Here is a 12,535-nt window from a genome sequence, read left to right as displayed (position 1 = left end):
TATTTCTATTTTTTCACATTTATTTATGTGGATTATCTGCTATATATTTATATAATGTTTTATACACATATTAAATCATTTAATCTTAACCATCCTATTAGATGGAGACTACTAATCCTCCCATTGTACAGATGAAGAAAACTGAGGCACAGAGTGGTAAAATACGTGGCCCAAGTCATTTAGTTAGCAAGTGGCAGTGCTAAAATCTGGAGCCACACCAAGCAGGTGAAGCCAGTCATGCCAAGGCCTGCCAAGCTTAACACTCAGAGGTCTGAACCAGCTTCCAGAATGCTGGATTCATGCTGGGTTTCTGGGGAGTACCAGGGCAGGATCAACCCTCAGTCTACAGAGTTGACACCCAAGTGAGATGCTGGAATCAGCTGGGCAGGGCAACAAAGGGGTCAGTCCAAATGACCAGGCTCTGAAGCAGAACCCAGGATAGACTATAAAAAAGCAATTAAGGATACTGGACCAGAGTCAAGGGGTTCTAAAGGTGAGGTAGGAGGCTATTCCTGTAGTGATTTCCAAGCTGCTGAGGTTTCCCAGATACCTTTTTCAGAGCCCCTGAGCCTCCATAGTGGGTAGGAAAGATGCTATTTGAACCTGATTAGCACCAACTGGGCCACAGGTGTCTTGGGAATCTGCTACCCATATTTCCTTCCTTTCCCTTCTCTCCATCCCTGACAGCATTGTGGGCAGATTCTTTACTGTCTGAGCCACAGAGCAAGACCACAACTAAGTTAGAAAAAGCCAGTTATTCTTCCCTGCTATCTCTGAGGGCAAGGACTCTAGTATAATGTCAGTGGGACTCTTGATGCTGACAGACAGAAAGGAAAGGAAGGAAATACGGTTTATTGGGGCTTCGCAGGTAGCACAGTGGTAAAGAATCCTCCTGTCAATACAGGGGACACAAAAGACACAGGTTTGATTCCTGGGTTGGGAAGTTCCCCTGGAAAAGCGAATGGCAACGCACTCCAGTAATCTTCCCTGGAGAATTCATGGACAGAGAAGCCTGGCGGGCTACAGTCCATGGGGTCGCACAGAGTTGGATAGGACTGAGCAACTAACACTTACACTTTCTTTTCCAACCTAGTTGTGGCCTTGCTCTGGAACTAAGAATGGAGAGACTTTACTTCATTTGATAAAAGCTCCTACAAATTCTGGAGTTCAGCTGCAGTTGCGCAGAGGAAAATGGGGGTGGGGGGATCTAATAATGAACATTTATTGAGTAGCTGGGGATTCCCAGGTGGCTCAGTGCTAAAGAATCTGTCTGCCAATACAGGAGATGCAGGAGACATGAGTTCAATTCCTAGGTTGGGAAGATCCCCTGGAGAAGCAAATGGCAACCCACTCCAGTATTCTTGCCTGGAGAATCTCCTGGACAGAGGAGGGTGACAGGCTACAGTTCATGGGGTCACAAAGAGTCAGACATGACTGAACATGTGCGCAATAGTGAGTAAGTATTCAGTTGGCCGAAAGGTTCATTGGGTTTTTGCATAAAATCTTATGGAAACCCCCCAAGTGAATCTTTTAGCCAATCCAATGCTACGTGTCAGACACCGTGGGCCACATGAATTATCTCACAACTATTCTCTAAAGTATATTTCATTATTATTCCCATTTCCCAGATGAGGAAACCGAGATTTAGAAAGATTAAATAAATAGTCCAGGATCACACAACTGATAAGTGATAGAGTCAGGTCAAACACAGACAACAAAATTCTGAATTCTATTCTCTTAATTACCACAATACGCTCACATGCTGGTCTTCATTTATCTGGCCATAAATGACTGGTAACATGAATTCTTGGCCTCAGATTTTGGTGGAAGAAAGACACTTAGGTCCTTGATGAAGTTCTCAAATATCTGAATGCAAAGAGATCTCCTATAAAATTGAGATGCAATGTTTCTATCTCAAGGGGAGAAAAGTTACCCAAACTATGGTTGGGTTCTGTTTTAGTTCAACTGAATATACATGTTTTCTTTTGATAGGAATCTGTTTCCTTTTTCCCAACCAAAAGACTTCTCTGTTTTAAGATTCTCAGTTGAAACTGAGCTTGAAGCAAAGCAGGCCCTGCATCAAGATGTAGACGCTACTCATATGAAAGACGCCTCTAAGGGATCCTTCCCTCACCTCCTCATCTCAAAAATCTCAGTTCAGAAAATAATTACTTGTGGTTTTAATTATTCAGAACTACTTTTCAAGTGCCTGGAAAACAAACTGGGCAGAAATTTCCATTCACCCCACAGGAAGCACTTTTTGTTTGCTTTTACTTTTTTCACTTTTTCATTCCATGACTTAAGAGGGTTTTGATTTGTGTGTGCAGATGCCTAGCATGCGGGTGGGAATGGAAAGTCTGTTACATTAAAGGTGCCGTGTTTATTATTACTTGCCTTGCAGGCACTGGGGTTGGGGAGACTATGTGCTTGCTTGTTTGAAGTTCTGCAGGTGAATACCTTTCTTCTGCTTTGCTTGAAACTTATTGAAAGCAACAATCACAGGTGTAAGAGAGCCCACACACCAAGGCCAGTGAATCCAAACAGTGGGGCCCCAAAGTGTCTCTGCTTCATTTGAACTTGGCTTGCTCATCTGAAATAGAAAAGCATTGGAAGAGAAGAGTTCTTCCTAATCAAAATTATTTCTCCTCCTGTGTCCCCAGTTGTTGGGCGACACCGTCATGCAGTCAGCCAGGAACCTGCATGTCAGCCCTCTCTGCTCCACTATTTCACCAATGAGCCCTGTTATTCTACTTTCTTGCTCTATTCCACATTGTTTTTCTTCCTCTATTGTCTCCAGCATCACTCTATGGATCTTTCTGTCCCACTCTTGCCCAGTTTCAATCTGTCTCCACACTATACCCAGAGTAAGACATCTTTGTAAAATGTAAATCTGATACAGCTGCTTCCCTGATTCTCACTCTCCCCTAGCCTCCTGCCAGCCTTAGATAAGGCCCAGACTCCTTACAAGACCCTTTACAACAGGGTTCCAGTGCAGAGCCATCTCTTGCTACATGTCTTCTTTCTTCCTCCTGCACTTAGTGATTCAGCCACATTGAATGACATATCATTCTCCTAGTTCCCCAGCGAACTCTTCCTCCAACCACCAGGAGCCTCTTCTTGTCCCCACTTCCTTCGTCCCCACCCCAGCCTCCCTTCTTCTGCCAAAATCCTACCATACTTCAAGTCTTTGCTTACATGTCCATCAGTTTATCAAAGAAGCCTTTCCTGACCCATTTACTCCATAGTTAGAGTCCATTGGGTGGCTTTTCTGCATCTTCCTAAATTCCCTCTGTATCCCTCATCCCAAGACTCTTTACACTAGTGCAGTGGCCTGTTTGCTTCCCTGCTGGACTGTGAGCAGCATCAGAGCAAGGACTGAAGATGCATTATCTTCAGCCATGTTCTCATGGTCTCACACAGTGCCTGGAGCTGACTAGATGCTCCATAACTATTTATTGAATGAGTGAGTGTTTGAAGAATCCTCAACTTTTGAAGAAACTATATTACCTCAGGAACCATCAGCAATATTGCTCTTAGGATGATTATCTGAGGGCAGAAAGTTATCAAGATGTGTTTGTATTTCACATTGAAATTAACTCAGTAATATAATAATTGATCAGCTTATCTCTTTTAACTGATCATTTGTCCATCCCTAATCATCAAACAAATAAACATTCCACTTTAACAGCAAAATAATAGTTCCTCATTTAAAAGTTACTAATTCATCCCTAAAGCCCTGAAAACTAAAAGCATATTTCAGTTAATGGTGAAAAAAATCAGTGTAAGATGTGACTATGAAAGTGAAAGTGAAAGTCACTCAGTCGTGTCCGACTCTTTGTGACTCCATGGACTACGGAATTCTCCAGGCCAGAATACTGGATTGGGTAGCCTTTCCCTTCTCCAGGGGAACCCAGGTCTCCCGCATTGCAGGTGGATTCTTTACCAGCTGAGCCACAAGGGAAGCCCAAGATGTGACTATAATGTGATATAATCGATATTTTTGACAACAACAAAAAAACCCACTTAGTCACTTTGGCCTCCATTCATTGCCATTGCCCCAAACATCACAAAGCACTTCTCTGGATCCCATTTCCTCAAGAATCTCCAGCATTCTATTTCTCTCAGTCCCACCTTTCACTCTTGGGTGGCCTTCTGTAGCTCCTTCCCTTCTGTTTATAAGTGTGCTAGAATTGCTTCAACCATTAACACATATGAACACATTTCTTCTGACTCTACAGCCCCAGCCATTGACTTCTCTCTCTTCTTTCTTAGTAAAAAGACCTCACTCAGATTCACTCACTCTCTGTCCTTCACTAATTCCTAGATATTCCTCAATCTACTGTTTGTTGGTTTCTGTCTCTATCGTGTCATTGGAACTTCTCTCCCTAAGCCTACCCATGACCTCCACATTGCCAGCTCCAAACAGCACTCTCCTTTCCTTGACCTCTCTGAATCATTTGATGCTGTGCTTACTTTGTGTTGATGGTACACTTACTTTATGGTGAAAACGGTACCACCTGCTCCTGATGGAATTATCAGAACTAAAAATATTCTGATACATTCTGTGTTGAATAAGGTCTAACTCTCAGAAGGAAACTTTTACCTTCATAATTTCAAACAGGTCATCACAGCCTATCTGTGGCCTGCCTCAAAGTGATTGGTCAGATCATTGCTCCTTACTTTTTAACTTCCATCTCTCAGACCCTTTTCTTCTGTGCCAGTCCTTCTAATTCCTCTCTCCTCCTGAATGTTGATGTTGATGTTGACAGTCCCCAGAATTTGAGCTTCATCCTCTGCTGTCTTCATTCTAAATACTCCACCTAAGTGACCAAGCAGATAATGCCACTGTTAATTTAAAAATTAAATGGGCTAACACACCAGCACCATTTTTCTTGTGTGACTTCTTTGAGTGGCTTGACACAATAGAAATGTATTGGCTCACAGTTCCAGAGGCTGAGAGTCTAACAGGGTGTCAGCAAGGCCGTGCTCCCTCTGAGGCTCTGAGTAGAACCTTTCTTTGCGACTTCCTAGCTTCTGGCAGTTGCCTGCCTCCTTGGTGTTCTTGACTCTCAGTTCCATCACCCCTGTCTCTGCCCCTTGTCCTCACATGGCTAGCATTGTTGAAAGGAGTACATAGTCTTTCCTGAAAGACTGAAATTCAAAAGATTTGCAAGCTCTTATGTATACAAGGGGGCAGGCAGATAAATGAATCAAGTGGACCTGGTAGAAGGCAACAGGGAGTGATGGAAACTGGGGCACACAGGAGAGGACATGGGAGAAGCAGCCAATCAGATCCACTGCTACAAGGAAATACAACTCCAATAGCCATATCTTCTGCTTTTTTCCAAATATATGTATGAAACGCTAGTCTTTGTAGGAAACATCCCAATTTTAAAATGTTGCAACTTATTCAAAAAATTTTAAATCCATTATGAGTGAGCACTTTGGGGGCGGAGTGAGGGGGCAAACAGTACGTATCTGAAGATCCAGTTTGGTTTAACTTCTCCTCTAAAGGATAATGCTCAGTTCACACTACAAACCCAGGCATACCAAGTCAGAAGAATTTTTCTAGACCTGGATGCAACATTTAATAATTGTGTGGCCCTGAGCAACTGACTTAATCTCTTTGAACACAAATTTACTAATCTATAACCTCAGAGGATTCTTGTGAGAAAAAGATAATGGATATAAAAGCCCTTAAGAGCTGTTACATGATACCAAAAAATCTAGTTATTGTAATTTTTAAATTGCATAACTTTTTCATTAGTTTTTGATATTTTTAAAATATATCATATTTTGACTCATCTTGAATTCTTATACATAGGATCTGGATTGTTGACTCTCTTTCAAAAAAATAAATAGCATAATTGACCTTCTTCGAATGGCTAACTCAGAGTAAGATTTTAATAACCTCTTCCCAGTAATTGATATATTTTTAGAATATTAAAGTATAAGCTTATGAAATTCATTCCATTTCAAAACTGTTCTTTTTTCTTCTTTCTTTGTAAGCACCTTGAGAGCTTTCTTTGTAAGCACGTTTGTAAGCACCAGGGCTCAGCTGGTAAAGAATCCGTCTGCAACACAGGAGACCTGGCTTCAATCCCTGGGTTGGGAAGATCCCCTGGAGAAGGGAAAGGCTACCCAATCCAGTATTCTGGCCTGGAGAATTCCATGGACTGTATAGTCCATGGAGTCACAAAGAGCCGGACGCAACTGAGCGACTTTCACTTTCATTTATGGGCAAAGGTCACCTCTTCTCCAGTTTCTATTTAAAACCTAAATACCCTTCACCCAAGAGGCTCAGCTAAGCCAGAAAACCGACATTGGAGCTTGATATTAATAGACATGACAAAGAAGTCGAATTATTTTAGTTTTCCTTGGTTGGGCTTTGTGTGAATGGATGACACCTACTGGTATAAACTGAAAATTTGATTTTTCTTTTTAAGAGCTAAAATAAATGTTTACCATTTCAGCCAAAATGAAAAGAAATGAAAAGAAAACTATATCCATTAGAGTTCAACACTTTCAAAATGTAATTACCAGAAGTACAAGTCAAGGATTCCACAGAATCATGAGAAAATTTTTGATAGAGTAAGTGAAAAAAGCAAGATATATGTATTACAGGAGTACAAGGTTAATGTTTAAATTTTTATATAAAAATTTATAAAGAAAAAAATAGAAACTATACATTAAAAGTTGAAAGGATAGGCACTAGAATGTTAATTTGCTTGTATTACAAATGATTAGTTTTTCTTTGTGTTTTTCTGCACTTTTGTAAATTTCCTCCTATGACCATATATCATTCACATAACAGGAATAAACAAACACAGTGTGTGTGTATATGTGTGTGTGTATGTGTATAATTGTTTCTTTCCTAAAAGTTTTATGAAATTACTTCATGCATGAGAAAACAGAACACCTAAGACAAAAAGGGTGAAAGTGATTAAAAAGCTTAATAAAGAGCTTTAAATTTTGGACAGGCAAGGCCTCTGATTTGTTTCTTTTTTTAAAATATCCCAAGTGATTTACCAAATGAAGCTGAGGGTCATTGTCAAATTTTTACAAGTTCTCCCTGTCTAACCTCCTCACTCCTCAAATTCCTTTGGAATTTTGAATTCATACAGTATTGGGTATCCAGGCTTCCGCGTTCTTACTTCTGAGCTTGGGAGCATCCTATAGCCTAGCAACTCAAAGCTTTCATAAACCATTTTATCTTAAAAGTCAAAAGAAAGTTTGACAGATATAAAACTAATCTCAAATTTTTTGTCAATATTCATCTTTATTTCTTAATTTACTATTTCATGTTTTGAGTAGACCTCAGTGACTATAAGAAATTAACTTGTGACAAGAGTTTTCTCCATTCTTAAGAGTTGAACTACTTGAGAAGAGGGGCAAAGATCTTGCAAAGGCTAGTTGGGTCAACAGAAAATTAAAAGAGTAACAATAACTAAGATAGGTAAATGAGCAGCTGTTTTGGACTCAGGATAAATCAAGAAAAATCAGAGATGGCAAAAAATGTTTCATGGATAAGATAAAGCGAATACCTTGATGATTAAAGTAGGTAAAGGAGATGATAAGAGACAGAAAATATGTTAATTCACATTTGTATGGTACAGTTTGCATGCAAGGTAAGTCATTTTACTTGTATCTGATTCTCTGCAACGCTATGGACTGCAGCCCGCCAGGCTCCTCTGTCCGTGAGATTCTCCAGGCAAGAATACTAGAGTGGGTTGCCATGCCCTCCTCCAGGGAATCTTCCCTACCCAGGGATTGAACCTGTGTCTCTTATGTCTACTGCATTGGCAGGCAAGTTCTTTACCACTAGTGCCACTTGGGAAGCCCAATCAATATTGATACCTACACAAGCTTTATATGTTAAAAACCAATGACTTGCTGAGAATATTTATTATCATTCCCATGTTGTAGGAATGGAAACCTGAGTCTCAGAGAAGTTAAATACTTTGTCCAAATTCGCTAAGCCAGAGTCAAAACCCAACTCATATAAACTCGCTTCTAGATTAGTGTTCTTGTAAGTGTTTAGAAAGAAAGAGAGAAACAAAAGTATAGGCCTTACAGAAGATTATTCTGGAATCTTCATTCTATCTCAGTCTCTCAGACTTTATGTTTTGTGATGCCTAAGGAATGCACACAATAAATAATCTTGGTCTCAGCCTCATCTCACAAGAGTTAGTTGCTCAGTCTTGCCTGACTCTTTGTGACTCCAAGGGCTGTAGTCTGCCAGACTCCTCTGTCCATGGAATTCTTCAGGCCAGAACACTGGAGTGGGGAGTCATTCCCTTCTCAGAGGATCTCCCCGACCCAGGGATCAAATCCAGGTCTCCTGCATTGCAGGCAGATTCTTTACTGTCTGAGCCACCGGCCCCCCACAAAACCATTGAGTATTTGCCCGATTATAGATTTACTGGCATGTCCAGACCTATTTGATGTTAGCTTATCACAAGCAATTTGATATAAAAATAAAAGCAAAGTTTTGATGGGTAGTTATAAAGCCATAAAAATTAATTTAGCATTTTATTATCAAAACTCCCAACTTAAATTACTAGAATTGTGTCATGACAGTTCAGTTCAGTCCCTCAGTAGTGTCCGACTCTTTGCGACCCCATGAATTGCAGCACGCCAGGCCTCTCTGTCCATCACCAACTCCCGGAGTCTACCCAAACCCATGTCCATCGAGTCGGTGATGCCATCCAACCATCTCATCCTCTGTCGTCCCCTTCTCCTCCCGCCCCCAATCCTACCCAGCATTAGGGTCTTTTCCAATGAGTCAACCCTTCGCATGAAGTGGCCAAAGTATTGGAGTTTCAGCTTCAACATCAGACCTTCCAATGAACACCCAGGATCGACCTCTTTTAGGATGGATTGATTGGATCTCCTTGCAGTCCAAGGGACTCTCAAGAGTCTTCTCCAACACCACAGTTCAAAAGCATCAATTCTTCGGCACTCAGCTTTCTTCACCGCCCAACTCTCACATCCATACATGACCACTGGAAAAACCATAGCCTTGACTAGACGGACTTTTGTTGGCAAAGTAATGTCTTGCTTTTAAATATGCTATCTAGGTTGGCCATAACCTTCCTTCCAAGGAGTAAGCGTCTTTTAATTTCATGGCTGCAACCACTATCAGTCATGACAGTTACACTAGGTTTATTAACCAGACACTGTGAACCTCTCCTGAACCCTCCCTCAGCCAGAAGATGAGCAGTTTCCTCAAATGGCACACAGAATCAAAATCTCCAGGAAACAGGGGTGAGGACTATGAGGAAGTTGTCAGAGTGATACTAAAGTTCATCCAAAAGAAAAAATGTTTTTAGACTAGACCTGCCATATATTAAAACATACTATTAAGTTATAATAATTAGATCATTTTATACTGGCACAGGTACAAAGGTAGACAATTCAATGGAAAAGAGTACATATCCAGAACTAGGCACTTGTGAATACAAAAATTTAATACATATTTTAAAGCAGAAAAAAGTGCTGAATGAAGAGACAAATTATAAATAATTCATAAAATTCTATTTTTATTCTTTAAAAAACATTAACTTGAGCAAGACTATCTTACCAGGAGGAAAAGAAAACATACATGCACAATGTTAGAAGAAAAGACAGATACTAATGAGATTTTTTTTTTTTAATTTAAAGAAAATTCATCTAAGACATGTACCTTTTTAAAATAAGGTTCAATGGCTAATTTTCTGGGATTCGGGAAATTGGAACAAATAGAAAACTGAATAAACTTATAACCTTGGAAGAAAATGAAAACGAAACCAGGGGACTAGCCTGTACAAAAGGGCTGAACCCCATCTGTTGTACAAGCGAGTTGTTCAATGACTTTAAAAAAGTAGATAATGCTCCAGCTCTGGACCACTAGAGTTAATGACTGAAGATTTTCAGTTTATTTTGTGAAACTGAGAGAATGCTGGTAACAAAATCAACTCAAAAAAGGTCCACAGACCAAACCTCATTTATGAGTATAGATACAAATGCTCCAAGCTAAATACTAACAAAATCTCACCCAGTGGTTTATTAAAGGAATAACTCACCAATTGGGATTTACTCCCTAAATGCAAGAATTCTTAATATTTAGAAATCTAAATCTCATTAACTAAAAGGGGGGACATATGCAATCATCCCAATAGATGCTGAAAAGAACTTCAATGGATTCATGTTTTTAAAAAGAAAAATCTGTTAATATAGCAAAACTAGAAGGATGCTTCTTAACCAGATGAAAAGTTTCTACCTCATATCAATAGACATTATCATCTTAATCACAAAAAAGCTGAAGGAATCCCCTAAAGTTTAGAGGAAAGCAATATGCACATGGGTTTTCAATATTCAGTAAGACATTTGAAAGAAACAAGTGCTATATTTTTTTAAAAGAGGAGAAACAATCATCAGTTATTTGTTCTGATATAATTGATTACTAAGAAAATCCAAGAGAATAACTATAAAGGTGTTATGATTAATAAGAAAGTTTAGTTAGGGAGACAAGAACAAAATGAACATAAGAAAAGCATATAGATTTCTATATGTTATGATAAAAACATGAATGCTTGAAAACTTCAAGGGAAAAATAACAATAAGTACATACAGTCTATATCAAGAAAGCTATGAAACTTACTAAAACGTAACAAAAGATTTGAATAAATGGAACGGCACACAATCCTTCTGAATGGGAAGACTCAATGTAATAAAAATAGGAATTCCCTCCAAATTAATTTGCTGTTGTTGTTCAGTCACTAAGTTGTGTCCAATTCTTTGTGACCCCGTGGACTATAGCACACCAGGCTTCCCTGTCCTTTGCTATCTCCCGGAGTTTGCTCAAACTCATGTCCATTCAGTCGGTAATGCCATCCAATCATCTCATCCTCTGTCATCCCCTTCTCCTCCTGCCTTCAATCTTTCCCAGCATCAGGGTCTTTTCCAATTTGTCGGCTCTTTTACTAGTAAGCAAAGAGAAACGAGATACATGAAACCATGACATACTCATTTGTCCTACCAAGTTTCAAAAAGTATTTAAATAATTTTTAAAAGATATTAACAATATGTTGAAGGTATTAAATAAAATCTAATGTTCACTTTTGGTAAGAAAATGGGCACTTTTTCCACAGCTGGTGGAGGTGAGTATTGACACAACCTTCTGAAGGGCAATTTGATAATAAATATCAGGTCTTAAAGTGCATCACACAATCCCATGCTCAACCATCATCTTTCCAGGAAGCCTCCTCTTTCATTTTATGAGACCTTTCCCAACAGGTCAGGACCCTCAGTGAAGCTCCAGTGGACTCCAGATCCATATACAGATGTGCATCTGAATTATAAATTAAATTATGTCTTCATAGCTATGTATCAATATACTCCGCCAAACGAATGAATGAATTTTATTCTTTAATTTTTTAGTGTTGGATGGAAAAATCCTGAACAATAATGTGGCGGAATATAGATCTACTTCATCTTTGAAAATCTGCCCTGGAAATAGCCTTGGAAACACATTTATGGCCTGAAAGAAAATAATGGCAAATCAAATAGAAAATGTAATAGAAACTATTCTGTGTATCCTTCCCAGACTGAGTGAATGAGGCTCTGGAATACAGTTAATGTAGCTTAAAGATTTATAGGAAACAAGAGCAATTTCTAAGCGTGCTGTATCTTTCATCACTCCAGTAGCCTTGTTGCTATTATATTTAAAAAAAAACAAAAAATTATTTGTTACATATTTCTCTGGATGGCCCATAACTGAATTTTGCAGTATTTTACCAAATAAATGATATTCTTTATAACTGATAGGTGGCATCTATTCTCAAGAAAAAAGTGCCAGCTCGCAGCCTGTAATTCTTATTTTTCTGCTAACAAACGTATTTTCAATGATGCTAATCTACCTATGCCTGCAGTGCAACATGGAATTGAATCCATGCCACTTGATGATAAACAAGATGTGTAGAACTCAACATAAATAAATATGTTTGCCAGGAATTTCCATTATAAGTGACAGAAACCCAAACTGGCTTAAGAAAAGGAATTGTGGCTTATATGAAAATTATAAGCCATAATGAAACTAAAACTAAGTTCAAGGGAACTTTAGGTACAGCTAGATCCAAGAATCTATCTTTATTTGTATCCCCTTTCTGCTGTTTTCTGTGTTGGCTTCACTATGAAGCAGTTATTCCAAGGAACACTGAGCTTACAAACCTGTGTTTGTAAGCCTTGCAAACCTGACAGCTTATAAAGGGTATATTGTACTAGCAGAAGCCCTACATTTTATGCACGAGGCTGTTATGGAACACAAGAATGTTTTTGACATAATCCCCTTTAGCAAAGGAGATGCAGAGCTCTGTTTGACTAAGCTTAGTCATGTGCCTATTCCTGGAGCCCAGGGGCAGGGTCAGCCCCACCCCCACCACATAAACTGAGAGTCGGGGAAAAGTGGCCCCTAAAGGCACATCACAAGGGCTTCCCTTGTGGCCCAGCTGGTAAAGAATCCACCTGCAATGCGGGAGACCTGGGTTCGATCCCT

The sequence above is a fragment of the Giraffa tippelskirchi genome, chromosome 3 (assembly GCF_054371585.1).
Source record: "Giraffa tippelskirchi isolate mGirTip1 chromosome 3, T2T-mGirTip1v1.2.pri, whole genome shotgun sequence".
NCBI classification, from domain to species: Eukaryota; Metazoa; Chordata; class Mammalia; order Artiodactyla; family Giraffidae; genus Giraffa; species Giraffa tippelskirchi.
Note: the sequence above shows the minus strand (reverse complement) of the source record.